The sequence below is a fragment of the Haliotis cracherodii genome, unplaced genomic scaffold (genome assembly GCF_022045235.1).
Source record: "Haliotis cracherodii isolate W230 unplaced genomic scaffold, xgHalCrac1.p SCAF_2, whole genome shotgun sequence".
Lineage (NCBI taxonomy): Eukaryota > Metazoa > Mollusca > Gastropoda > Lepetellida > Haliotidae > Haliotis > Haliotis cracherodii.
This window is the reverse complement of record NW_027266275.1, coordinates 33613141-33621002: the sequence shown is the minus strand read 5'-3', so window position 1 is coordinate 33621002 and position 7862 is coordinate 33613141.

Genomic DNA, 7862 nt, shown 5'->3' with positions numbered 1-7862 from the left:
CCTTCACATACAGTCATTTCTATATTCAGCCGTTAGACATAATTTAGCCATACCCTACACATTTAGGTTTGTCATAGTTCTAACATATGCAAGTGTTCTGTAATTCTCATCTGATAACTTCCATCACAATGTCAAAAGGATTTTGTTCCCTTGTAAATTATGCAGACCCTGCTGGGGCCAAAAGAGACCTTATCCTGCCTTATACTTTCACAACGCCATTTGCTTTTATGGTGTGAAATGTTATCTTTTAATCAAATAAAGTATTATTGTCTGCTGTTTGCTTAAATAACGATATAATGAAACATTTCCCTTTAACAAGACTTTCTAAAAGGCCTAAACTGCATTAGACAAAATCACATCAACAAAAGCGTAACAAAAACACAAAGCAGTGAGCTCTGTTACTCATCTTGCTCAAAGCAAATTGCTTTATCGACGGAGAAAGATATAATTCAATTAACTAAAAATACAAAATACTGGTAAAAACATACTATTTATGTTGAAACTTATTGTATACTTGCCACATGCCAAATGTAACCTGATTAGCTGAGTGAATGGAGAATCAATGTCCTTTAATAGCTTTTTCAATGTTGTTGCCATGGGATCCAAGCTATATTTTTAATGGAGAGAATTTAAGCAAAGTTGACCGGGAGAGAAACTATTAGAAAGTATCGCCACTACACACTGTTCCATGCCTCTTGTGATTTCAGACACAAGTAAACAAATGCACAAATTGCACGGTAGACATGGCGGAACAAAACGTCGATATTCAGTAAACAAGCATAGGTAAAAAATGTTACGCAGTTGCCCACCAATGTTTGTATGATTAGTGCTTCTTTTTGCCCACAAGAAATTTCAAATTTAAAGTTATGGAAAGCTTCGTAATATCGGTATGAACATTATCAGATATCTTCAAATGTCAAAGAACTAGCAACTTCTTCCTGCAACTCCGAGACTCAAGAAGTTGGTTGTTGGTTGGTTGTTTTACGCCTCACCCAGCAATATTCCAGCTATATGACGGCGGTCTGTAAATAATTGAATCTGGACCAGGCAATCCAGTGATCGACATCATGAGCATCCATCCACGAAATGGGGATCGATGATATGCTTCAATCAAGTCTGCGTGCCTGACCACCCGATCCCGTTAGTCGCCTTTTACGATAAGCATAGTCGCAGCGCAGTCGTTTTAACCCCTCGACACCTATTTTTAATAAGCAAGCATTAAATCGACACCCTCTGTTCACATCAATAAATCCAGAAACGTAACATGAAACACATTTAACCTTTTCTCAGGAGTACCTATAAATCTTTAAACATAACTTGTCGAGTCGAAACAACAACTGTAGTTCCATTGCAACAACGTTTTGGTAATATAGGTTTTGAGCATCGGTTCACTCAACACTTCAATAAATCTTAAACTCTACTATTTTTAGTTAGCTGCGTACTTTTTTCCTTTCATTTTACGGACCTGTTCTGGGAACAGATCGTGTTACCATCTGTATAAATGTATCATCAATCTTGTAATAGGTGAACATATCCAATAACTGTCTTTATTATGGTTTTTATAAGCATTGTTATCAAATCTTGATATTTTATTTTGAAAAATTGAAGCTTATTCACTGGAGATTGCAAATACCAACGACACATCTAACCACCGGGGAACAAGTTGCCCCAAATATCAACCACATGTGTGTCTGGCCATGACGCGATTATAACCAAAGGTCATAATAAAGCTGTCAAATTAGAAACAAGCAAACACAGGCCACCTACATATATTCTGATCCAAAATTCTAACAGATAAACAAGGGAAGATATCAGAGAGGAGTGAAGAGTGTTTGTTTTTGCATTTGGAGTAGTCACAAGGGTTACTGGTCTCCTTAGAAATGTAAATATAGTCACACAACCATTTCAATCGTCATGAGAAATCTTACCTGCAACATCACGATGGATGCCGGAAACATGTAATTTCAGTTTCTTTTGAAAATTTGTAAACTCGTAGCATAACCCCTCAGGAAGCTCATTCCAAATGTTTGATGAAATAACGTTTGAAAATGCATTCCTTTTACCAACGACATACACAATGACATAACTAGACAGAAAAAGAGGAAACATACCCTCATGCATTTTGTATTTTCGCATACAGGTTTCTCTCTGCCATGTTTACTGGCAATGTGATTTGTTACAAGTCTACTTCTGTTTGACACTCATTCTAAGAAGCTGAGAGAACATGGCGCTGGTATCCTTGTAATCCTTGTATCCGTGTTGCGTCACCAATGTACATGTACACCCCGTTCCCCATTTCTCATTCCCCAGTGTCCTTGAAGTGAAAAGTACCAATCCATACAATGAAACCTGCAGCGGAAACTCAATTTGTTCTCAAGCTTGAAAGACGGTTATTCCGGGAGCTCATTTTCCTATCGTCATCTTAGGTTTCCCGGAGTTGCCACTGACCCGACAATCTGATGATCAACTTCAGACATGATAAATCCCAATCCGGAACTTAAATTTGCGATGGTTTACTCTCTATTCATTGATGTGATACATTTCAGAGAACAAAACAATCTATTGTTGTCGATTTCCATTATATTTCTCATTCATCACATCGGAATTAGCTCTTTTCGTGGAGGGTGTTTTAAGTACATACGAGAATAGTTGATATGTATATATATGTTCCATTGCGTCGTTTGATATTAGTTTTCAAAGCCTCCTTGTTGTGGACAAAACATACATAAAAGATAGGTAAACATATTCATTCTGATGAATCATTGTCCTTGGTTGGTGACTTTAGTGCTGTGATGTGTGTACAACTAAAGGCAAATACCGCATATATAAAGTGTTATATACTGTTTAATGAGTTTGAATATTTCATATTGGTATTTTCCAAGCAATATTGATGTAGGTGAGAAACATCAAGGTCCTGAGGGTATTCATTTGTCTGTCATAATAACAGTAACATTTACAAAAATAAACAATATGGGTGGCGGCAATTACAAGATTTTTAAGCAACAAGTCAACATTCTTATTTTCAAAAGATCGCGGGTTTTCTATCACCTCTTTCCATTCAGATCAAGCTGATACGTGGTCACAGTAAGAAATTGCCTGATGCTACCCTAAACTATCCATTTTGAAGGCAATTTCTTGTTGAAAAAAACTGCTCTTTGACGTTTGGTCATAAGTCTTCATTTTATAAAGAAATCTCTGAATGCTCACAATAACGTATCTTTAGTGGTATCTCTATTTATTATTTATGTTCCAAGGTGAGATATAAAGCCGTGGCACTATGACAGTACGATAGCTATTGTGTGTTTTTAACCTGGGTGAGTAAAATGGAAACGACAGTGTGCATAGCAGTTTGTATCATTATTTTGTTGTGTTACTCGGCATAGTACACTGATAGTCCCAGCGTGTATCCTGCAGCTCCGATAATTGTGAAAGAATTTGCAACTTTCAATTAAGTTCTGCTGAAACCATACGACACATTTCCTACCTCCATAGCCCAAGAGTAAGTATTGACCGTTGGCAGGGGCGTCAGTGTGGTGTATACAGCCTATTCATCATTAAGTATATGGCTTTGTTTTGAGAGGGTGGTGGTAGTTTTCAATCCTGTCTGTAGCAAGTCTGTGTTGTTAAGACTTGATCAATAGCACTCTTTACTATATGGTTGAGGTAGATGGATGGGGCGTTCAGACTGTACCACAACTACTAGGACAGCGTGACGATGCTTACACGTTATGTAGGAAGTATTACAATGAAACGCACTTCATCCGGATGGTACATTATCTGGTGACAAAGGTATATTTGTATTAACATGTATCTACATGTACACGTTCCAAATAGTGATTGTCCGACCGGCAGGGTTTGGTTCTTGATAAATGAGATTGAACCAATGAGATTGCTCTCCATTCAATATATATTTCTGTATTTATTGCATCTAAAGCCTAAAATGATCAAGCAGACATTTTAGCATAAGTTTACAAAAATCTGTCGGTTGTGAAAAACAGGAATTTAAAATGTGACAACTGTTCCCTGTATTTCCTATTTACAACTGTAAAATAAGTTTACTAGTGTATGTTTCACATACATGTATGAATGGCTATTCTTAACCGTCACGTGTTCTTTGGTCTGTGGTGTAAGACAATGAAACGAACAGAATAGTGTTAATCATAGAATGTCATTTGTTCGGACTCGCAATGGATCGCAAAAAGGGTACCAACGCGTTGTATACCATATATAATTGAAGCCGAACGAATGCTACAAGTGCTAATGCAGCAATTATTACAACACACCAGCCAAAAACCTAATGAGGAAAATGAGAATGAGTACCGGGTGGCCACAATGGTTGTGTATAAACGAAACAAGATCTTTGCTCATGTAAAACATGTACAGCCACTTACAATGTAATAATATTTTTTCTCTTTCTAACGGGACGTGTGATTTGTTCCGTAGTTTAATTCAAAGAAACGAACAAAATTGTATTAATTATAGAGGATCATTTGTTTGGACTTAGAATTAGACTCATAAAGCGAATATACATTTACCCATAATTAATTCTCGAACAAAACCAGGTCACAATTCTGATGATGAAAATGAGAATCATTGTCCTTCTTAGTTGGTAAATTTAGTGTTGTGGTGTGTGTACAATTAAAGGCAAATACTGTTATACTTTTCTCGACCTGAGGGATTAGATCCTGTTATCATCTGTGAACATGTTAGTCTCTTTTTGTTAAGGTTCAAGGCTGGCTTCCAGAACAAGAGAATATGCAAATTAAGCTAATTATATTATAATACAAGGATAAAACAGAAACCTTTATTGAAGTTTTGGTTTGTAAAAGCATTTCTCTGGGGAAGTAGCATAGAAAATTAATATTGGCAATTTCTTTTGAAGAACTGAAGCCTATTCCCTGAGATAGCGCATTGGTCTAAATACCTATGACACATTTAACCACCGGGGAAAAGTCTATCGCACATACAGCATATACCCATCTTAAAACCTTCATTCATGCGTGACCATTTGACCAAGTATGCTCGAAAGGTAGCAATGTCTTATGTATAGGACAAAGTTCAATCCTGATTACTAATAAATTTCTGAGTTCGTCTAAAATTGTCTCGGAACCTGGTTCACATTTAAATTAGGAAAGCTATTTAGTTTGCATTTCCCCATAGGACTATACAGGGTTCATTACAATGGGACTCTCTGTCATGTTAACTGGTATTGTGATTTGAAACACTCATTCCAACAAGATGACATGGCGTTGGTATCCTTGTAACAAGCATCAGGTAATGTGTACCCCATTCCCCAGTGTCCCTTGAAGTGAAAGGATTGTCAGTGCCCATCCATACCTTCAGCGCAATACTCAATTTGTGGTCCAGTTCGATAGACGGTAATTCCGGAAGGCCATATCCCGATCGTCAGCTTAAGTTCCCGTAGTTATCATTGACCCGACAATCTGATGATCAACTCCAGACATGACAAAACACAACCCGGAACTTAAATTTCCAACGGTTCACTCTGTATTCATTGAATTGGTACATTTCAGAGAACAGAACAATGTAGTGTTGTCAATTTCCGTTATATTCCTCATTCATCACTTCAGGATTAGGCCTTTTCGTGGAGGATATTTCAAGTGCATGCGATGAGATTTATTTATATGTCTGTCTACCGTCGAGTTGATCGATGGTTTTGATAGTATCTTCAATTACGTCGTTGGTAATAAAACCCTCGCGGAATCATAGGTGAATGAGTTCAAATTTAGAGAAGGGCGGGGGGGGGGGGGGGGGGGGGGGGGGGGGGGGGGTTACGTGTAGAACGTCAAGGTCTTAAGGGATTTCATGCCAGTGAAAATAACAAAAAGATATAAAACAATGTGACAAATTCAAGATGTTCAAGGACCAAGAGAACCTAGTCCTGCAGTGATATTCAAGTCATAGTGTGTTCGCATTCATCTCCTTCCTCCCACATGCCGTGACAAAGCTGAAATTTACACATGCTACCCAAAACGTATTAAGAGTCATCATGCTATAAAGAAATATCTGAATATCGATGCTAACTTATCTTAACTTATCTTTTGTGGTGTCGGTAGTTGTTACTTATATTTTAGGCTGTTCACTCAAGGTGTGACACAGTGCCGTGCAACAATGACATTACGATGGCTTTTAAGGTATGTTTTTTTTTCCTCAGGTGAGTAACTGCGCAGTTTGCATCGCTATTACGTAGAGGGGAATATCCGAGTAACTCTCCATTCCTAAAAGATATATTGGAGCAGAGGCCTTATTTATAAGGAATGGAGGATATTCCCAATGCATGGTACACGGCTCATCATAATTTCGTTGAGTCCCTTACTAGTATTTATCAATCGCTTGCACATTCATGCTGACGGGATATATATATTACCTGATTTGTTTTTTCCCCGTTTATCTAATTGCTATCAAAATGAACATTGGTGTAGGTAACCTGTTCTAACACAATATATATCCAGTGATATATATATATATTAAGCTTTTAAGCATTATGCAAAATTATGCAAAATTATGAAAATATTTAATAATTAATTTTACACCATACCTTCATGTGCCGCCGTAGCTGAGGTTGACAATTGCACGTCCTTAAATCAAACGATGCGGGTTCGAACCCCGTTGGTGACACACGTTTTTGGAAAAGAATTGAAATTATTTACTTGTCAATAATGTACAAAATAGCTCCGTCCATCCCAAATCAATTCAAATGTTGGTTCACGATAATATATAGTTCAACTTGACAAACAACTCTCCATTCCTGAAAAATAATGGAGCGTTCAAACAATAGAATGACGTCACAGATGTTGTTTAAATGTAGGTTGTGTTGTCACACAATAGGTGACCCGTTACAGTCCACTGATGGTCCAAGTGTATCATGCAGCTCTGATAATTGGGAAATGTTTGCAGGGAAATGATCCGGTATGTTTCCTACCTTCATAGCCCAAGAGTAATTGTTGTCCGTTGGCAGAGGCGTCAGTGTGACGTATGTAGCTATTTCATCATCGGGGATATGGCTTTGTTTTGAGGGAGCGCCTCTCCTGTGATGCCTATCTGTTGCCAGTCTGTGTTCGATCATTCACACTTTACCGTATTATTGAGTTAGAGAGATAGGGCGATCAGATTATACCACAATGACTATACCAGAACTACACATCTGATGCTGATTACATGTTATGTAGGATATTACAACGAATCTCAAATGCACAACCAATCTATGGATTCCATCCATGTCTCGACTGACAAGTGACGGTCTTCATTACAGCAATCTATAAATTTACCTTAGTATATATTTGCCATATCTCGATAATCCCATTTCATTGATCGGCCAATTGATCAATGACGACTAACGCTTGTAATCGCCACAGGTTCATGAACATCTTTAAATTTAGAAATCTCTCCCGTCACGTTTTTCGTCAAGCTCTTCAAGCCGCATCCCCTTCGCGGAGCCCTCTATAGAGTCGCTGCCACCAGTCAAGCTACCCACTGTGCTAGATGGCTACAACCCTGCTGGCTACAACCCTGCAGGTTGAACTGACAACCGACAGACCGTTATATTAATAAACAAGTCCTGATGGCCGTGACGCCGAATACTCTTACTCCAGCTAAATTATTTTCTTTGTTTGCCAATTTGAATTTTTATTTCATTGCAATTATCAAATAATTGGTACAGTAAGAATGTAATGGGGAAGTTGGGTGATTTTTCCGTTAGTCCACAATTTGGGACCAATCTGAGCAAACAAGCAAATAGGTAAATTCATCTTGGAAATCATCGAAATTCACAATGATGGCATTCCCATTGACATAAAAAGTATAAACTCTTTGAAAGGCATTTAGAAGTGATACACAAAAGG